Source organism: Trachypithecus francoisi, unplaced genomic scaffold (assembly GCF_009764315.1).
Source record: "Trachypithecus francoisi isolate TF-2019V2 unplaced genomic scaffold, Tfra_2.0 Lachesis_group7, whole genome shotgun sequence".
Lineage (NCBI taxonomy): Eukaryota > Metazoa > Chordata > Mammalia > Primates > Cercopithecidae > Trachypithecus > Trachypithecus francoisi.
Window position 1 is genome coordinate 2,310,626 of NW_022681472.1, and position 22,031 is coordinate 2,332,656.

Consider the following 22,031-nt stretch of genomic DNA (forward strand, 5'->3'; position numbering starts at 1 on the left):
TCTGTGTGCTTTAGGTTTTGTTTTCTTATTTTTCTGGTTTCTTAAGATGAAAGTTTTGGTTGATTTGAGGTCTGTCTTTTTTAATATAGGCATTCACAACTATAAATACTCTTCTAAGCACTGCTTCAGCTTGATGTCATAAGTTGTGCTTTGTTGTATTTTCCTTTTTGTTAATCTCAAAGTATTTTCTAATGTCCCTGTGATTTCTTCATTGGCCCATTGGTTATTTAGGGGTGTGCCATTTAAGTTCCACATCTTTGTGAATTTTCCAAATTTCATAGTGCTATTGACTTCAAATTTCATTTCACTGTGGTCAAATAAGATACCTTGTATGACTTCAGTCATTTTGAATTTACTGAGCATGGTCTGTTGGGGAGAATGTCTGTGTGCACTTATAAAGAGTAAACTTTTTACAACTTTTCATTTAGCATAACCATAGCTTTTAATTTTGCTTGATTTTTTTGGTAAGGCTTGATGGAAGTATTAGTTCTACAAGAGTAAAGAGTTTAGTTTAAATTGACATTGCATGTAAATATAGTGTTTTATAGGGGTTGGAGTATCTGTCTACAGTCCATCTGGTCTTTAGACAGCTGTTGTCAGGCATCACTCTAAAGATACGCTAGCAAAGAAACTACCTAAGGCAGAGTCTTCATGTGGAGAGTCTGTTCATTATATTAGTTTAACAAAGGGAATTGTGGCAGTTACATACAGTGCTTCGTTGCTGAAAGAAGGCATGCATTTGCACAGCAGAGTGATTTAGAGGTACCCAAAGAGGAGCGAATAAGCAAGGTGAGCACTGCTTTCTTTTCTGAATTGACTATGACATCAATACAAACAGAATGTCAAGAATTAACTATAGCTTTCAATGTTGAAACAAAGAAAAAGACCGATTTGTGTTTTCTTATAAGACTAGAGGACGGATGATGCCTTTCCCTCTCTGTCTTTCTCTCCCTTGTTTTGGCAGTGATAGGCCAAAGGGAAGTACATTGTTGGCCGGTTGATCTGAAAGTTCCTTTGCATCATTCTGGTAATGAGCAACAAAGGCACTCATTGGCAAACATTCCATCTTGAATAACTGGGTCAGCAGTTTCTTTATCAAAGCAACCCAGGTTAAATATGCTCTTCTATGATCTAACACACTGTAATATTCAAATCACCATTTTTAAAAGCAACCCAGAACATTATTGAAAAATAGCTTTTTTGTTTTAAAATAAAGCAGTAATACAAAACAATGGTTAAGTTATGGGTTACAATGAATACTTTCAGTGTTTGTAACATATCCAGATAGTCTCTAGGAAGATTGTCTATATTCTGACTATAAAAATAGGACCAAGTTTTTTTGACTGTTACTGCTGGTATATCTTAGATACTCTGTGCTATTCTGGGCTTTTCCTTTGCTGCCTAAGGGAGAGAATGTCACATCTATCAGGTCAAGACTTGTACATTTGCCATGCCAACTTAGACCTAACATGTTTGCATTGATGTTCAACCAGTCCATAGTATATGATATACTCCATTGTCTTTGCCATAAAAGAAAGGCATAATGTTAAGAATATGTTTTATATCTATATTGAGTAATTGCCGTGCCTTTACCTAGCTGGTTCATTTGGATCCCAAATTCAGTGTTTCTTCATTTAGCTTTTTGATGACGTACTGAATAAACAGTGTCACGATATGTACCTATTTTGCTCATTGAAGAAAATATTTGTAATCGCTACCACTGGGTTTTTCATTACCATCTAGAAGCAAACATCTCTATTTTCCTTCAGTTAACTTTCAGTATCAGAAATTCTAACTGTTTAGTGAAGGAAACCGTAAAAACCACTTATGTGGATCAGTGAGCATTTATTGCTATCTGCCCTGGAGGAGTTCAATACATGCCTGTTGACTGATGGAAAGTTGCTTTGGTAATACTAAGCAGAGAAAATATGAAGAGTACATAACACATTACTTGATGCATGATTCTTGGCTGTGCTACACTGGCATGTAACTAAGGACAGAAGTTCATGCAAAATCTATGACTGTCAGACTTTTAGAATATAGACTGGTTTCATCCAAATGATGGATGTTTGTTTGCACTAGTGTTGGCTCAGAAAGTTACTTAGAGCTTTGGGGTTGCCTCTGAAATATAGTTCCACCCTAGGTTCTCTCTCTTTCTCTCCTGTCAAGCAGACTTGAATCCCCAGAATAGCTCTAGAACAACTTTGGGTTCATTAAAACATTTGAACTACTTGTGGACAATTGAGCACCCTGACGTTCAGAAACAGAGACCATCAAATGATATGGCAGCATTTCAAATGCACTGATTGTGGTCATCTAGTGACAAAACTAGCAGTGCCACCCAGGCTTCCCCACTACGGATGTTAGTGTTCACTGTCTCAGAACCTTTACCTTTTGTGAATTTTTTTCCATCACTTCTCAACCATATGTATACTTAGCCTATATCTTATGCATAATTTCAGTCTGTGTAATTCTATTATTTTTTAATATTGCCTTCCTGGCACATTGAATGTATCTTCTGACTCATCATTTTCTCAATCTTAAACTACAAAATGGAAAATTATGCCTTCTGTAGATGTTTCTGTACTTTCTCAAACCATTTCTGCATATATGTAGTACCTCCTTTGTTTCTTATAGTAATGCTACAAGAGTTGAGAGCTCAGTTACAGATGACAGAATGTAGGTGAGGCTTTCTAAGCAGAACATGTTTGGCTGCTGCCCACCCACCTGGAAGTAACACAGGGAGGAGGGAAGCTACTAGATCAGCACACCTGCTGCTATTACAGCTGCATATTTGGCTGTTCTGTATCAACCCCCTTACATTTCCAAACAACAGCAGCAACAATTTATTTACACCATCATACAGCTCTCCCCTATAGAAATAATGAGGGTCTTGCTCTACCTGGAGGGCAGTCCCAAAATCTCCTTTGTTTCTGCAGTCAGCTCCACCAGTGCAGGTTCTCAGGGTGATCTTTCTTTCTTTCTCTAATTTAGGCAGTGTTCTGTCTTAGAATTCTGGGATCCTATAACCTATGGAATGAATTACAAGGCTAATATCACCAATACACCCTATCTAAAACTGGGGAAATGGAGGAAGAAAATGAGTTAACATGCGTAAACATATATTTGCCACACCGAGAAAGGAAGAAGTATGCATAATTATTAGACTTCTCATTTCTACAAGTGGTTACTACCCATTTCATGGTCTGCATGCCCTAAAATATCCAAATGTATCGCCTAGTGGGTTGAAGGACATATGCAGTGTTACTGGCAGACAGTGAAGACAAAACCAAACCCGAGTAGGTATATATTCTAGTGAGGATAAAATGGTATCCTGTCGTGATTGAGTGTAATTAACCGGATATTATGTATCAGGCGGTCCTTCAGACCGATTGTTGTTCCTGGCAAGTTGACACTCCACTGTGTTGGAAAATAGCTGAGCTCTGTGCAGGGAGGCTGCCCATGTTGTACTTTTACCACTGTGGTCACTTTGCTGATGAGCCCACTGAACAACCTCTGGGCTACTGTGGAGAGAGTGAGACAAGCATTCATAGCGTGATTTTTCCTGTCCACCTGGTTTCTGAGAGCCTCCTCTCCAGTAAGCATTCAGATGGACACCATATTCTGTCTTACTCCTGGTTCAGGAAATCCACCCATATGCCTCTTCCCAGCCACCTGCTGCCAGCTCCTCCGTCTTCTTGCTCCTTCGTCTGTGCTGGTCAATGTAAGTTATGATTCTTTGTGAGTAGAGACTTGCACTGCAAGCTGTCTTTAGCTTGGGTCAGATGGTCCATGGTATGTGCCCCTAAAGCATGTTCCCAATGGTTTAGCTTAGTAGTTGCTGCTGCCTATGAATCAGTGTGATCGTGCCATCTCTTCTGGGCAGACGGGACCCAAGACATGCCATGGGAAGCTCTGCTCCTCTGTCAGGGCCTTCTGTGAAGGAAGCTGCAAAGCTGTAACAGCCGACTTCAGCTGCTCATATTGTGTTGCTCCATCTGGATACCAGCTCCTCGGACAGCTGGTCATGCAGACTTTCCCATGAGCCCTGGTGGGGGCTGAGGGAAGGATGGCAGGATACAAGAGTAGGCACATCAGTAATATAAGCTTCCTGTTGACGGAACTTAGGTTCAGATGCTATTCACACCTAAATATGCTATATATATGACTTTTACCTGAGGACACAGTATCCTTGACATATCCTTCTCTGTAGCCTCAACACCCAGTTCATGTGGTTTCCATAGCCATGGTTGCACAGTGAACTAATGTGGAATGTCCCCTGTTCATTCTCCACTAGGAACCAGTATTAAGTCAATCTGTGTGTATCAAAAGGAAAATAGTTACTTGCAATAGAGTGCTGCGTGACCCCAAAACCTTGGGACTTTCCACTATTCTGTTTTGACTTCGAGTATTCCAGTTCATTGGCCACAGGGGCAAGGGCAAAGTTCCTTGCCTTCTTCCATCCTAACCCATATAGAGGACTTTTTCTTGTCCCACTCAATACTGGAAGCTTTATGGGTTACTCAGTAAATGAATCGAGGTAGTACTCAAAAGGCTACCCTGGGAGCCAGCTGAATTTTTGTAGTATGTGTTCTCTGCCCTCCTGCAAATACTTGCCTTACCAGGCCATCCTCAGGTATTGTTACTTCTCACTAACAAATCCTATCAGCGTAATGCTATCATGTCTTGCGGGCTGGTAAAATGATTGAGGTTCCTATAGACTGAGTTATGGCACAGAACCAGAACTGACATAGTGCTAAGGCAAGATGGTGAAAGCAAGTAGCTTTCTGTTTTCCTGCTATTGGGATAGGAAAACACGCACACGCAAACACACACCACTTTTGTCATATCAGTAGCTGCACACCAGATAAGGGAATGCATTGATTTGATCTACCGGGTTTGATCAACTGGAGTTTCTCCTTGATAGAGTTTGTTATAATCAACTGTCATTCTCAAAAGACCTGTGTGTCTTCTGCACAGGCCTGCACACAAAAAAAGAGATGTGGTAGGAATCACCACCCTGAACCTTTCAAGTCTCTGACAGTGGCATTAATTTTTGCGATTCCTCTAAAAGATGTCATATTGCTTTCGGTTGCTATTGTGGCAGGGAAGAGAAGTTCAGAAGCTTTTCTTGAGCCCGTCGAATTCTAACAATGCTCACTGCATAGGTCAAGACACAACTGTGGAAATTCTCCCTGTGTGTGAGTGTAGATCCCATCTGTAAATCCAGATTCTGGTCAGGTAATAATACCACAACCTCCATTTGTGTCTGACTCCCACGCAGCTTCCACCCCACCATCAGGACACAGAGGTGTTGAGTCCTCGGGGACAGTGTCCAATAAGTGCTGAGAAGTCCAGTTATTTCTTTTTCTCTTCAAAAGCAGCTGCATATCCTTTGGGAATGGGTAGAAGAAAGACTTGTTACATGATTACCGTATTATGGAAGTGTTCTTCCTTAAAGGACCAACTACTCCTGCAGTGAGAGGCTGTCAGACGCAAGAAGAGCGGCTATTGAGGATGTCGATCAAACCAGCGACTGTTGAGGATGTCCCTCCACGCCTCTGTCACCTGCCTACAGATCAGATCAGAGTGTCTGAGGCTTTCTCACTATTCTGACCCGACAAACCCTCTCATTAATTGTACACTCCCAAATACCTGGCTAGCTTACACACACTTTGGCCCTTCGGCTTGTTATGTTAGCCAGACCCTCTTGGCTGTGGACACTTAGCTCTGCTGCCTCAGCCATTCCTGTTCTTGTAGAAATCCAGAAGCCCTTGAGGCACCATCTGCAATGCAGGCCGAAATTCCTGTCTGTGGCCTCCTGAGAGTGTAGTTACAAGGTGGGTAAGCAGGAGACATGGTAGATCCCCCTAAGTCTATATTTCTACATCTGTATTTTATCAGGACATTCCTGGCATCTAGTTATTCTGGTTTCTATTCCAGGGGGCTGTTATACTATGCAGGAGGTAGAAGTTTCAAGGTACTTGGTTTTAGGGCCCAGGAGAGTACCACTTATAGACTGGCATTTTGGCAACTATGATGAACTCCCAGTTTTATACTTTCGATATCTCTCTCTGGTAACACATTACAACATCTAACAGACAAAAAAACAAGTCAAATAACTTTTCAGCCTACTTTCACGTTTATTTTCTTACTTCCTCTTTAGATAACTGTATGGTATTCATAAAACTAGATTCTTGCAGATGAGGAAAGAAATTCAGAAAAGGTAATTAACTTTTCTGGGGCAGAACTAGGTCTACAACATACATCTCTTGACTTCTTGTTCTCTTTTGTTACAACACAAATACTGTAGTGGCATGTGGATGTGTGCATGCATATAATACGGTGCACTCACACATACGTGACACACCACACATCACATACCACTTATGCACATACCACACACACACATGACACACACTTAACACACATCTATACACCACACACACTGCCTATCCAGAAACTACAATTTGTGTCATGTCAAATGTTGATGCTTCTAAAAACAGCATATATTATTAAGAACCTCAAATACAGCAATTTCTTTTGTTTGGATGAAGGTAAAATCTGCATTTCGATTTCAGCTATAATCATTACTTGCAATGTGGGGTTTTTTTCTAAAAATTCTCACCTCAGAAGTTGCCCAAAACCCAACTGATAAAGGAATCTTCAGTCTCATTATTAATCAAAGAAATTTAAAGTATCTTGGCAAAATGTCTATGTCAACTCTATGTGTAATTATGTGTGCACACACAAATGCTGACAGAGTTACAGTGGGTATGCTGAGTACAGTTCTTTTGGAAATCAGCATAGCAATATGTAGCAAATGATGAAAGAAATTGCATACTTAATCTAGATGTCCATGCCTGCAAGTTTATTCCAAGGAAATTGTTTAGCATAAAAAAGTTATGTGCATAAAGCATTTTTTTTGCAATAGAACTCTTCTCTCCCTCCCAAAAATCATTTTAGTTTTAGAGTTTCATAAAGTGTGAAAGATCATAATATATTAAATAGAATGGGGAAATATTCAGTATAGTATTTGCAAAAAAAAAAATGTTGTGTATAATGTAGTTGCACATATAGTTAACAGATATACTTGTTGAATTGTTGATAGAGTCTAGGAAGTTACAAATGAAAAATTGTATAAGAATTATGTGTATGTTTGGAAATTTTTGCAGTAATTATAGTCTTCAGTTTCTATGTCTATATATTTCTTTTTAGTGAAAATACATCCACTACGTTTTTGGTTGTTTTTATTTTTTTTTTCTTTAAAGTCCATTGATTGTCACAAAAACCCAGGAAATGCAACTAAGGAGAAAACAAATGTTCAACCAAGACTTAAGAACCCAAGCTATGGAGAAGACGTCACACTGGACTACTGGTGTGCATAAGGGGGCAGGAGGGACGATCCCCATGGAGCATGGCCACTGGTCGTGGGAAACAGAGGAGAGAGGCCAGGCAGCTGGCTGGGCAGTTAGGTACACTGCTGCATGATGGCAGCATTGAGCAGATTGCCTTCCTTCAGGGTCCAGCTCTCGTCAACCAGCTCTTTGTTTGGGAAAGTAGTCATGAGGATAAAGCTGGTGGCAGCCATGGCTGGCCAGGCATCCACAATAAAGAGTTGGATGTTGCTGATCGGTGGCTGTAGTTAAATTTCTGCACCAGCCTCTCACCATCTGCAAGCCCAATTTGGATGTTTGTGGTAGTCTCTGATTTGACGATTAAGATGGAAGAGTTGGCTTTGTCTTCATTTTCTGCCAGTTGGACTGGAGAGATGGTACTCAACCCCTGGGGGTCAGTGCTGCTCGGTTTCTGACCCTCGCCAGTGAAGACTCCTTTGGACTTCATAACGTCCTCATCCCGATCGTCCTCCATATCCAAGTTCGCCTGTCCACTGTGAGCTAGCCTCCACAGCTCTGCTGGCACCTCTCCTCTGTGGATAGACTCCAGAAACTGGGCAGGATGGGTGTCGGTAGCTTCTGAGTTCTCCATTATCCAGGCTGAATCCACTCTTGTAGAGTTTCAGTACTACATGAACATCTTGGTGGGAATGCTGTCTCTTTTATCCTGCCACATAAGCAGACTCTTCCTCTGGTGCTGCCCCAAGGCCATAGCCACCTCCTGCAAATGGTCTTGGTGACTGGTCTCTTGGAAACTCCCTCCACAGCTACAGCTCCATGCTCTTTGGCACCTGTAAAGAGATCATCCACCAGCTCACTGGGACTTTTCTTTCTGGGAGGGCCGACAATCTGCTGTCTACCTCTCTCTGAGGCCCCAGTATAAAACCTCTGGCCTTCCTCTCCTCTTCCTCATCCTCATCTTGGTCATGAATGAGGTCTCTGAAGGATGTTACTCTGTTATTACTGGGGGCTGTGCCTCTGGACACTGAACTGGGGGTTGCCTTTGAAATGGTTATGATGTCTTCGTCCCCTCTGTCCTCATAAAAGCTCGCTAGCACAATCTGCAAGTCCCAGGTTAGCTGACTCGAGGAAGAAGCAGGCCTGGTCCTCCTCAGTGCCCGTCACCACCACGAACTCCCTCAGCTCCTCCTATTGCTCCACTGCCATCTTCGTCCCATGCGCCTCCCTGCGTCCACTACTTTCTTAGCGTTTCTAAAGCATCCTTGAATGGGACTTGTCTTTCTCCTGAGAGGGAGCTTAGTGACTGGGTTGTTGAGGATGGTTTAATAGAGGGGGATGTGCTACCTGAAACCCAGACTCTTCTGTTGTTCATCTCACCCTGTCCACACACTGCTGCCTATAGTGATTGGTCTGCTGAGGATTATTGTTAATCACTTTTTACTTGTTTTTCTCCTCCCCCAAACCCAAAGTGTTTTTGGAGATAAAAAGTAAATATGAAGATAAACAGTAAATATGGCTTATAAAGCCAGCTCTGTTCCCTCTCTCTCTCTCTGTTTTGGGGGGAAGACATTGTGCATTTTTAAAGCATAACATGAAGGAGGTTTTAGTATAATATGATTTAGTGCAGGCCCCAGCTGCTATCTCTCCCAGTGGTTTTGCTGGAGGCTGGAGCTTCCCGACAGCCCTGACCACGGAGAGGTGGAATGTGGCGCTGACGTCACGGCCGCTCCTGGGAATGTTTTGCATTCTTCTTCCTGGCAGTGGTCAGGTGGCTTCCAGCAAGAATGAAGGACAACAGCTTCCAAAGAAGAAAAAAAGAGAGGAGGAAAAGGATAGTTTATAATCAAAGTATTGTGGAGGAGGCGCTTTTATTCTAAGCCAAAATTGAAATTAGAACCAGATGTCTTGCATTCCGATGCTGCACGAATGTTAAATAAATTTATTAATGACTGTAATAACTAAGCTATTTGGCTTTTTACTGAACTTAAGTCTTGAAACTCTGTAAGAATTATGGAAAAACGACTTCTTGTAGTTGACATTTTAACTATGAACCTCAGCTTTCTGAGTGTAAAAGCAAGGACCCTGATGAAATAACCCTCTAGTTAATCTACAGGCTGTTTTTAAGATCTGTTAATATTCTGAAAGATCACTTCTGAAACATAAAATCTCTGGAATCTATTAACATAGCTTGTTCTGTTCAAACAAATTTAAGCCAATCATTGAGAGAGTTAAACTCCAATTTTAGCGTCTGCTGCAGAATGTCTTTTCTCAAAATATTTACACTTCCAATTATTTCTGTACATTACTGCTCAAACCATATATTCAAAACAAAACAGATTCTTAACAAACAGGTTTTGCCCAAGTCTTACAACTCTGCAACAATATATGCAATAGAAAAATGGACAGTAATTGAGTTAAATTTAAAGTTTGTATTTTCTTGTCTTCCAGCCACTAAAATACCTCTGTTCAAAATCAGTATACTGGTTTAGCTAATTACAATCTATATGTCTGTATTTTAAAATAAAATATTATACTTTTTTAAAAAAAAACAACTTGATGTCTTTCAGTAGATTTGCACTCATTCTGATGTAACAGCAGTTACATTAACAACAGTTCTCCAGTTTAGGTGAAATCTGTTTGAATACTTCCTGTTATACATTGAAATGGAAAGTTGGCTTCCTCTTGTAGGTCATGTTGCTGGTGAGGAATTTCCAGAAATGTGGAGAAGTGCTGACTCATAGTATACAGTGGACTGATCCAGCAACAGTAGGACTTGAGGGGGTTTTTTGAGCTATTGGCTGAGGCAAGCAAAATATGTGGCTGTAATGTTTCATTTTATTTTTAGATATAAGGGTGAGGGTGGAGGAGAGACTGTTGCTTGGCATGGGATCTATGTTAATAACTTTAAAATGGCTACAAGTTCTAGGGTTAGATGTGTGTCTAAATGTGTGTTTTCCTACTGTCTATTATTAGAATTTGAAAAACAGGTTGTTTTTGCTATAATCACCCTACTGTTGTTCTCTCTGCCTCTTGCCCACAGGTGAACCATATGCCTTCTTGGGCTGTGGTTGGTGACTCACCGTGGGCTCTATAATGTGAAAGTAACAGTGCTTGCATTCAGGACAATGCTGCAGAAAAAAGGTCCATGGCATTGCACCTTTTGTGTCTGTGATTAAAAGTCCCTGAATCTAATAATAACAATTTAAGTATTAGCTGACAGGAGTGCAGAGGGAAACTAGGATTTGTTGCCTTTAATATGCCTGCTTTTGTCCTGTATATTTTACGTTCATTAAATTGTCTGACTCTGAAGTTACTGATTGAGTTTTTTTTTTCATTCATTTGGTATAGAAATGACTGCTAGATTGGATTTGGAACAGGGATTTCTAAAACAAAAACTCACCACCTAAACTCATCCCCGGGCTCATAAAGTTAATATATCCCAAATGCACTTATCTATCAATTCTACAAGCATGCACTGACTGCTCTGTGTTGGCGCTGACGACATGGAGAAGAGGAAGGTGTGCTCCTTGTTACCTGTTTGAGGGGAGGGAGGCGCTGGGAGGCCACTGCAGAGGATGTGTCTACAGAAATATGTATACTGTTGCTTTTCAGTTACTATGGTAGAAATCTAAGGAAACAGTGAGGCATAAAAGAGGGGTATACTCAAATCTGTGCTAAAATCTGTGGAAGTGGTTTTTTGGATGTGATTCTGAGGCTGTCACAGTTACTGATTGAAAGTAATTTGAATAGGCAATGTTAGGAGAGACATAAAAAATAGAAACCAGAATATGATGAGGGAGATAAGGGAAATATAAGTATGTAGGTGACTGATATTCAGACATCTGAAAAGTAAAAACAAATAAACAATATACTACAGATTATATTTGTATATGCTTTGAGGCCAGCACCCAAAACAGCACACATGGTTTCACAAGCACCTCTGACTGCTTTCAAAGGCTGTAAAAGGCTATGCTTTTCAAAGACATTCTACCCTTATGTTTCTGGGTTTGTATTTTTCATCATTCCTGAAGAATTTGATTGGCTATTTGTTAATCATGAGGATTCACAAAACCATAGAAATTATTTTAAACACGATTTCCTGTTTTCTTTAAAGTTCAACAAAAGGAAGACCACATGTCCTCCTTTTGAACAGAAGTCCCAGTGCAGGGTAGGGGATGGAAATAGGGGGCTGGGCCACACTGGGCTGTGGAGGCTTAACCTGCACATCTGACCCCCACTAGCCTTCAGCTGATTCTAGTGTGCTTTCTGACAATAGCCCATTACTTAAATTTTCTATCTGCCAGTTTCTTCAGCTGAAAGATCTTCTGCTAAAGAAACCAGTGACCTATTTTGGTGCTTATGAGGAATTACTAACAGAATTAAGCTCATAGTTCAAAATATGAAGGATTGTTCTCTGCTTTTTTAAGTGCATGTTCTCCGAACACTTAGCAGAGAAGAACCTTGTCAACATCTACCTAATATTCTGTCTGAGAATCAACTGAATACTGTTATGTTGTTGTCCTTAGCTTTGATGTCCTCTGCTATAGAAAAGACTAAAAATGATGAAGGCGGGGTATACTTAGGGCCTGCCACGGTTCCCAGGGATCCTTGGGAAGTGTCCCAATCCCCTTGGGAGGCTAATCTACAAATATTAGGACTGGAATAGTGACATATATGGCTCTATAATAGCACTTACAGGACTTTATTATATTTTGTCTCATTCCCAATACTGTACGAAATTCTAGGTCTAAATTGTCTGAACTATTTTCTATGCAGATCTCATAAGCGTAATACATTTGTTGACTGAATAAATGAAATTGCTTTTCTTTGAGGCAGAAATACATTTCCTCTGTAAGCTTTTTTGTGTATACACATACAGTCCATGAAATGCCTTCTTTTTCTTTTTAAGACGGAGTCTCGCTCTGTCGCACAGGCTGGAGTGCAGTGGTGCGATCTCCGCTCACTGCAACCTCCACTCCCGGGTTCAAGAGATTCTCCTGCCTCAGATTCCTGAGTAGCTGGGACCACAGGCGCGCACCACTATTATCAGCTAATTTTGTGTATTTTTAGTAGAGACAGGGTTTCACCATATTAGCCAGGATGGTCTTGATCTCCTGACCTAGTGATTTGCCCACATCGGCCTCCCAGAGTGCTGGAATTACAGGCGTGAGCCACTGTGCCCAGCCAATGTCTGTTTTTTTTTTTTTTTTTTTTTTTATTATACTTTAAGTTCTAGGGTACATGTGCATAACGTGCAGGTTTCTTACATATGTATACTTCTGCCATGTTGGCGTGCTGCACCCATCAACTCGTCAGCACCCATCAATTCATCATTTATATCATGTATAACTCCCCAATGCAATCCCTCCCCCCTCCCCCCTCCCCATGATAGGCCCTGTGTGTGATGTTCCCCTTCCCGAGTCCAAGTTTCCTCATTGTTCAGTTCCCACCTATGAGTGAGAACATGCGGTGTTTGTTTTCTCTTCTTGTGATAGTTTGCTGAGAATGATGGTTTCCAGCTGCATCCATGTCCCTACAAAGGACGCAAACTCATCCTTTTTTATGGCTGCATAGTATTCCATGGTGTATATGTGCCACATTTTCTTAATCCAGTCTGTCACAGATGGACATTTGGGTTGATTCCAAGTCTTTGCTATTGTGAATAGTGCCACAGTAAACATACGTGTGCATGTGTCTTTGTAGTAGAATAATTTATAATCCTTTGGGTATATACCCAGTAGTGGGATGGCTGGGTCATATGGTACATCTAGTTCTAGATCCTTGAGGAATTGCCATACTGTTTTCCATAATGGTTGAACTAGTTTACAATCCTACCAACAGTGTAAAAGTGTTCCTATTTCTCCACATCCTCTCCAACACCTGTTGTTTCCTGATTTTTTCATGATTGCCATTCTAACTGGTGTGAGATGGTATCTCATTGTGGTTTTGATTTGCATTTCTCTGATGGCGAGTGATGATGAGCATTTTTTCATGTGTCTGTTGGCTGTATGGATGTCTTCTTTTGAGAAATGTCTGTTCATATCCTTTGCCCACTTTTTGATGGGGTTGTTTCTTTTTTTCTTGTATATTTGTTTGAGTTCTTTGTAGATTCTGGATATTAGCCCTTTGTCAGATGAGTAGGTTGCAAAAATGTTCTCCCATTCTGTAGGTTGCCTGTTCACTCTGATGGTAGTTTCTTTTGCTGTGCAGAAGCTCTTTAGTTTAATTAGATCCCATTTGTCAATTTTGGCTTTTGCTGTCGTTGCTTTTGGTGTTTTAGACATGAAGTCCTTGCCCATGCCTATGTCCTGAATGGTACTACCTAGATTTTCTTCTAGGGTTTTATGGTATTAGGTCTAACATTTAAGTCTCTAATCCATCTTGAATTAATCTTCGTATAAGGAGTAAGGAAAGGATCCAGTTTCAGCTTTCTACTTATGGCTAGCCAATTTTCCCAGCACCATTGATTAAATAGGGAATCCTTTCCCCATTTCTTGTTTCTCTCAGGTTTGTCAAAGATCAGATGGCTGTAGATGTGTGGTATTATTTCCGAGACTCTGTTCTGTTCCATTGGTCTATATCTCTGTTGTGGTACCAGTACCATGCTGTTTTGGTTACTGTAGCCTTGTAGTATAGTTTGAAGTCAGGTAGCGTGATGCCTCCAGCTTTGTCCTTTTGACTTAGGATTGTCTTGGCAATCTTTTTTGGTTCCATATGAACTTTAAAGCCGTTTTTTCCAATTCTGTGAAGAAAGTCATTGGTACCTTGATGGGGATGGCATTGAATCTATAAATCACCTTGGGCAGTATGGCCATTTTCACGATATTGATTCTTCCTATCCATGAGCATGGTATGTTCTTCCATTTGTTTGTGTCCTCTTTGATTTCACTGAGCAGTGGTTTGTAGTTCTCCTTGAAGAGGTCCTTTACATCCCTTGTAAGTTGGATTCCTAGGTATTTTATTCTCTTGAAGCAATTGTGAATGGAAGTTCATTCCTGATTTGGCTCTCTGCTTGTCTGTTACTGGTGTATAAGAATCCTTGTGATTTTTGCACATTATTTTGTATCCTGAGACTTTGCTGAAGTTGCTTATCAGCTTAAGGAGCTTTTGGGCTGAGACGATGGGGTTTTCTAAATATACAATCATGTCATCTGCAAACAGGGACAATTTGACTTCTTCTTTTCCTAACTGGATACCCTTTATTTCTTTCTCTTGCGTGATTGCCCTAGCTAGAACTTCCAACACTATGTTGAATAGGAGTGGTGAGAGAGGGAATCCCTGTCTTGTGCCAGTTTTCAAAGGGAATTTTTCCAGTTTTTGCCCATTCAGTATGATATTAGCTGTGGGTTTGTCATAAATAGCTCTTATTATTTTGAGGTACGTTCCATCAATACCAAATTTCTTGAGCGTTTTTAGCATGAAGGGCTGTTGAATTTTGTCAAAAGCCTTTTCTGCATCTATTGAGATAATCATGTGGTTCTTGTCTTTGGTTCTGTTTATATGCTGGATTACGTTTATTGATTTGCATATGTTGAACCAGCCTTGCGTCCCAGGGATGAAGCCCACTTGATCATGGTGGATAAGCTTTTTGATGTGCTGCTGAAGCCGGTTTGCCAGTATTTTATTGAGAATTTTTGCATCGATGTTCCTCAGGGATATTGGTCTAAAATTTTCTTTTTTTGTTGTGTTTCTGCCAGGCTTTGGTATCAGGATGATGTTGGCCTCATAAAATGAGTTAGGGAGGATTCCCTGTTTTTCTATTCATTGGAATAGTTTCAGAAGGAATGGTACCAGCTCCTCCTTGTACCTCTGGTAGAATTCAGCTGTGAATCCATCTGGTCCTGGACTTATTTTGGTGGGTAGGCTATTAATTATTGCCTCAATTTCAGAGCCTGCTATTGGTCTATTCAGGGATTCAACTTCTTCCTGGTTTAGTCTTGGGAGACTGTAAGTGTCCAGGAAATTATCGATTTCTTCTAGATTTTCTAGTTGATTTGCGTAGAGGTGTTTATAGTATTCTCTGATGGTAGTTTGTATTTCTGTGGGGTCCGTGGTGATATCCCCTTTATCATTTTTTATTGCATCTATTTGATTCCTCTCTCTTTTCTTCTTTATTAGTCTTGCTAGCGGTCTGTCAATTTTGTTGATCTTTTCAAAAAACCAACTCCTGGATTCATTGATTTTTTGGAGGGTTTTTTGTGTCTCTATCTCCTTCAGTTCTGCTCTGATCTTGGTTATTTCTTACCTTCTGCTAGCTTTTGAATGTATTTGCTCTTGCCTCTCTAGTTCTTTTAATTGTGATATTAGAGTGTCAATTTTCGATCTTTCCTGCTTTCTCTTGTGGGCATTTAGTGCTATAAATTTCCCTCTACACACTGCTTTAAATGTGTCCCAGAGATTGTGGTATGTTGTATCTTTGTTCTCACTGGTTTCAAAGAACATCTTTATTTCTGCTTTCATTTCGTTATGTACCCAGTAGTCATTCAGGAGCAGGTTGTTCAGTTTCCATGTAGTTGAGTGGTTTTGATTGAGTTTCTTAGTCCTGAGTTCTAGTTTGATTGCACTGTGGTCTGAGAGACAGTTTGTTATAATTTCTGTTTTTGTACATTTGCTGAGGAGTGCTTTACTTCCAATTATGTGGTCAATTTTGGAATAAGTGCGATGTGGTGCTGAGAAGAATGTATATTCTGTTGATTTGGGGTGGAGAGTTCCATAGATGTCTATTAGGTCCGCTTGGTGCAGAGATGAGTTCAATTCCTGGATATCCTTGTTAACTTTCTGTCTCGTTGATCTGTCTAATGTTGACAGTGGAGTGTTGAAGTCTCCCATTATTATTGTATGGGAGTCTAAGTCTCTTTGTAAGTCTCTAAGGACTTGCTTTATGAATCTGGGTGCTCCTGTATTGGGTGCATATATATTTAGGAGAGTTAGCTCTTCCTGTTGAATTGATCCCTTTACCATTATGTAATGTCCTTCTTTGTCTCTTTTGATCTTTGATGGTTTAAAGTCTGATTTATCAGAGACTAGGATTGCAACCCCTGCTTTTTTTTGTTCTCCATTTGCTTGGTAGATCTTCCTCCATCCCTTTATTTTGAGCCTATGTATGTCTCTGCATGTGAGATGGGTCTCCTGAATACAGCAGACTGATGGGTCTTGACTCTTTATCCAGTTTGCCAGTCTGTGTCTTTTAATTGGAGCATTTAGTCCATTTACATTTAAGGTTAATATTGTTATGTGTGAACTTGATCCTGCCATTATGATATTAACTGGTTATTTTGCTCGTTAGTTGATGCAGTTTCTTCCTAGCCTCGATGGTCTTTACATTTTGGCATGTTTTTGCAATGGCTGGTACCGGTTGTTCCTTTCCATGTTTAGGGCTTCCTTCAGGTCTCTTGTAAGGCACGCCTGGTGGTGACAAAATCTCTAAGCATTTGCTTATCTGTAAAGGATTTTAGTTCTCCTTCACTTATGAAACTTAGTTTGGCTGGATATGAAATTCTGGGTTGAAAATTCTTTTCTTTAAGAACGTTGAATATTGGCCCCCACTCTCTTCTGGCTTGGAGAGTTTCTGCTGAGAGATCTGCTGTTAGTCTGATGGGCTTCCCTTTGTGGGTAACCCGACCTTTCTCTCTGGCTGCCCTTAAGATTTTTTCCTTCATTTCAACTTTGGTGAATCTGGCAATTATGTGTCTTGGAGTTGCTCTTCTCAAGGAGTATCTTTGTGGCATTCTCTGTATTTCCTGAATTTGAATGTTGGCCTGCCCTACTAGGTTGGGGAAGTTCTCCTGGATGATATCCTGCAAAGTGTTTTCCAACTTGGTTCCATTTACCCCCTCACTTTCAGGCACCCCAATCAGAGGTAGATTTGGTCTTTTTACATAATCCCATACTTCTTGCAGGCTTTGTTCATTTCTTTTTCTTCTTTTTTCCTTTGGTTTCTCTTCTGGCTTCATTTCATTCATTTGATCCTCAGTCGCTGATACTCTTTCTTTCTTCCAGTTGATCGAGTCGGTTACTGAAGCTTGTGCATTTGTCACGTATTTCTTGTGTCATGGTTTTCATCTCTGTCATTTCGTTTATGACCTTCTCTGCCTTAATTAGTCTAGCTGTCAATTCTTCCACTCTTTTTTCAAGACTTTTAGTTTCTTTGCACTGGGTACGTAATTCCTCCTTTAGCTCTGAGAAGTTTGATGGACTGAAGCCTTCTTCTCTCATCTCGTCAAAGTCATTCTCTGACCAGCTTTGATCCATTGCTGGCGATGGGCTGCGCTCCTTTGCAGGGGGAGATGTGCTCTTGTTTTTTGAATTTCCAGCTTTTCTGCCCTGCTTCTTCCCCATCTTTGTGGTTTTATCTGCCTCTGGTCTTTGATGATGGTTACGTACTGATGGGGTTTTGGTATAGATGTCCTTCCTGTTTGGTAGTTTTCCTTCTGACAGTCAGGACCCTCAGCTATAGGTCTGTTGGAGATTGCTTGAGGTCCACTCCAGACCCTGTTTGCCTGGGTATCAGCAGCAGAGGTTGCAGAAGATAGAATATTGCTGAACAGCGAGTGTACCTTTCTGATTCTTACTTTGGAAGCTTCCTCTCAGGGGTGTACTCCACCCTGTGAAGTGTGGGGTGTCAGACTGCCCCTAGTGGGGGATGTCTCCCAGTTAGGCTACTCAGGGGTCAGGGACCCACTTGAGCAGGCAGTCTGTCCCTTCTCAGATCTCACCCTCCGTGTTGGGAGATCCACTGCTCTCTTCAAAGCTGTCAGACAGAGTCGTTCGCGTCTGCACAGGCCTCTGCTGCTTCCCCTGTTGTTTTTTTAGCTGTGCCCTGTCCCCAGAGGTGGAGTCTACAGAGACAGGCGGGTTTCCTTGAGCTGCTGTGAGCTCCACCCAGTTGGAGCTTCCCAGCGGCTTTGTTTACCTACTTAAGCCTCAGCAATGGCCGGCGCCCCTCCCCCAGCCTCACTGCTGCCTTGCGGATAGATCGCCGCAGACTGCTGTGTTAGCAATGAGGGAAGCTCCGTGGGCGTGGGACCCTCCTGGCCAGGTGTGGGATATATTCTCCTGGTGTCCCGGTTTGATTAAAGCGCAGTATTGGGGTGGGAGTTACCCGATTTTCCAGGTGTTGTGTGTCTCAGTTCCCCTGGCTAAGAAAAGGGATTCCCTTCCCCCTTGCGCTTCCCAGGTGAGGCGATGCCTCGCCCTGCTTCAGCTCCCGCTCGTCAGGCTGCAGCAGCTGACCAGCACCGATTGTCCGGCACTCCCTAGTGAGATGACCCCAGTACCTCAGTTGAAAATGCAGAAATCACCGGTCTTCTGTGTCGCTCGCGCTGGGAGTTGGAGACTGGAGCTGTTCCTATTTGGCCATCTTGCTCCGCCCCCGAATGGCTGGTTTTTAAGAGACAAAGTCTTCCTTTGTTTCCCAGGCTGGTCTTGAACTTCTGGGCTCAAGTAGTTAGTTCTTTGGCTCGGCCTCCCAAAGTGCTGGGATTGCAGGCATGAACCATCATACCCAGCCTCATGAAATGCTCTTTAGAAAAATTGTTGTAAAATATGCATAACATAAAAATTACCATTTTAACCACTCTTAGATGTATTTTCAGTGGTATTAACTACAATCATAATGTGGCGCAACCAACACCGCTTTTCATTTCCAGAACTTTTTCATCATCCCCAACATGAACTCTGGTACCCATTAAACACTAACTCCTTCTTCTCCCCACAAGTCCCTAGTAACCTCTATTCTGCTTTCTACCTGTATGAAGTTGCCTATTCTAGGTAACTCTTAAGTGGAATCATACAATATTTATTATTTTGTGTGTGGCTTATTTTAGTTAGCGTAATGTTCTCAAAGTTCATCCACATTGTGTGTCAGAATTTCCTTCCTTTTTTAAGGCTGAATAATATTTCATTGTATGTATATGCCATATTTTTTTTATCCATTCATCTGTTCGTCCTGTGAAATATTTGTTTTCACCTCTTGACTATTGTGTGAATAATGCTTCTGTGAACATAAATATACAAGTATCTGTTTAGTTTCTGCTCTCAATTTTTTTTTGGCTATAGATCTAGGAGTGGAATTGATGGATTTTATGGTTTGACTTCTTAAGGAACTGCCATATTGTTTTCCACAGAGGTTGCATCATTTTATATTCCTACCATCAATGCATGGGAGTTTCGGTTTCTCCACGTTCTCACCAACACTTGTTATTTTCTTTTTTTGATAATTGCCATTCTAATGGGTGTGAAGTGGTATTTAATTGTGGTTTCGATTTGCATTTCCCTGATGACTTGTCACCCAGGCTGGAGTGCAGTGGCACAATCTTGGCTCACTGCAACCTCTGCCTCCCAGATTCAAGCAATTCTCCTTCCTCAGCCTCCCAAGTAGATGGGATTACAGGCACCTGCCACCATGCCCAGCTAATTTTTTGTGTTTTTAATAGAGACAGAATTTCACCAAGTTGGCCATGCTAGTCTTGAACTTCTGACCTCAAGTGATCAACTTGTCTAGGCCTCCCAAAGTCCTGGGATGACAGGTGTGAGCCACTGTGCCTGGCAGATACACCTTTAAATTATGAAATACCTCCACTTAAAAAAATAATTATTACTATTACTTGCAAAATAGAAGCCTGCGGCCGAGTGCTGTGGCTCAAGCCTGTAATCCCAGCACTTTGGGAGGCCGAGATGGGCAGATCACAAGGTCAGGAGATCGAGACCATGCTGGCTAACACAGTGAAACCCCGTCTCTACTAACAAATACAAAAAGCTAGCCATGCGAGGTGTCGGACGCCTGTGGTCCCAGCTACTCGGGAGGCTGAGGCAGGAGAGTGGCGTAAACCCGGGAGGCGGAGCTTGTAGTGAGCCGAGATCTGGCCACTACACTCCAGCCTGGGTGACAGAGTGAGACTCCGTCCCAAACAAACAAAAAAAAAAGAAGTCTGCTACTAAGATACAGAGAGCTCCTCATCAATCCTTTATACTCTAATACCAGCCCTCCCCGTGCTCACAGACACTGGTTGCTTGATATGAGATGCATATCCATGACCACAGATGTCCCTGAGGCTGCTTATTCCTGAGGGCTCAGAAAAGAGTGGGCTCCTCCCTCATTAGCTGGCCTGTCTACACAATGTTCTGTTGATGTATTTGTATCAAATTCATTAAGTATCCAAAATGATTATGTTCACCTATCCTGATTGTAGTTTTCTCAGAAAACATACTTTTAACCTAAAGCTATCAATAATATGTAGGCATTAAATAATTTGAAAAGAAGTTTATGAAATTATTCACAGTGAGAACATCTTGTAATCATGAAATCAATGAAAAATTTGCTAATTTTCATGATTTCATTATTCGTATTTAACTGGTTAATCCATCTGAAATTTATTTTGATGTATCATTTTTGAGGGTAGAGATTAATTCTAATTGTTTTTCAAACAATTTTATCAGCACTACTTTCTGAATAATTTTCCCTCACTGATTTGAAATGCTTCTCCTATTGTATATTATATTCCTATACATTGTAAGAGTTCTTGACTCTGTATTCTATTTCATTGTGTTATAGCTTTTCTTTCTCATTCTAATCTCTTTCACTAAATTAATATACACTCTGTAGTTGGAGTTTTTACTTTAAATTCTAAGATTGTTAATACTTTTAAAAAATATTTTAAAGTAATTGTAGGCTATTCAGTGAGCATTCACAGATATTCTCCACGTGAAAAAGTGCATTGGTGGCAATTCATAGATACATTGGTCTGGCACAGCAGCCAGGCACTTTGTTAGTTCCAGTTTCACCTCATGCTAGACATGCAGGCATCCTAAAAGTTCAGGTGTATTCTTGTGATGTACTTATTATGATATTCAGGAACTTATTACTAGGAATTAAATTATAGAAACTGCTGCTCCATTTAATTGGCTCCAACATTCTTGCAATGGTAACTATTTTGCCTTGGGCTTCACCTAATTATCTCTGTTAGAAGAGTAGAAATGTTTATAGCATTTCCTTTTTGAAGTATTTGAAACAATTATTTTTATTTGATTTATAATGCTTTTCTCTTTATTTGACCAAGAAATGTTATGGTGGTCCCATTATGTGTCTAGATGCTGTGCTGAAGGCATTGGGAAATAGGAGCACACTCACACCAGAGCATCACATCTGGTGACAGCCACTCGCTAGAACTGGGGTGATAGGGCATGTTGTTATATCACTGAAGTCTTATGCTACTTTTTTTTTTTTTTTTGAAATGGGGTCTCGCTCTGTTGCCCAGACTGGAATGCAATGGCACGATCTCGGCTCACTGCAAGCTCCGCCCCCCGAGTTCACGCCAGTCTCCTGCCTCAGCCTCCCAAGTAGCTGGAACTACAGGCGCCTGCCACCTCGCCCGGCTAATTTTTGTATTTTTAGTAAACACAGGATTTCACTGTGTTAGCCAGGATGGTCTCAAGTCTCCTGACCTCGTGATCCACCCACCTCAGCCTCCCAAAGTGCTGGGATTACAGGCGTGAGCCATTGTGCCCAGCCTCAAGTCTTATGCTACTTTTAATGTCTTATGTTAGCAAAATGAAGAAATGTGAATAATTGGTGAAACCTTTGAAAGCCAAGCTCTAAGATTCCTGTAAAGAACTATAGGTTGGAAATAATTTAATAATGCCAAGTACATATGATCAAGAAAATGATAGAGTGGA

The 22,031-nt window shown here is 41.1% G+C and overlaps 1 protein-coding gene and 1 pseudogene across 7 annotated transcripts in view; one reads left to right on the forward strand and one right to left on the reverse strand.

Moving 5' to 3' along the window:
• The window catches only part of SPIDR (scaffold protein involved in DNA repair), a 499,470-nt gene that overhangs the window by 251,097 nt on the left and 226,342 nt on the right, over positions 1–22,031 (forward strand). The window lies entirely within an intron of this gene.
• Positions 7,472–8,564, reverse strand: LOC117079533 (annotated as a pseudogene).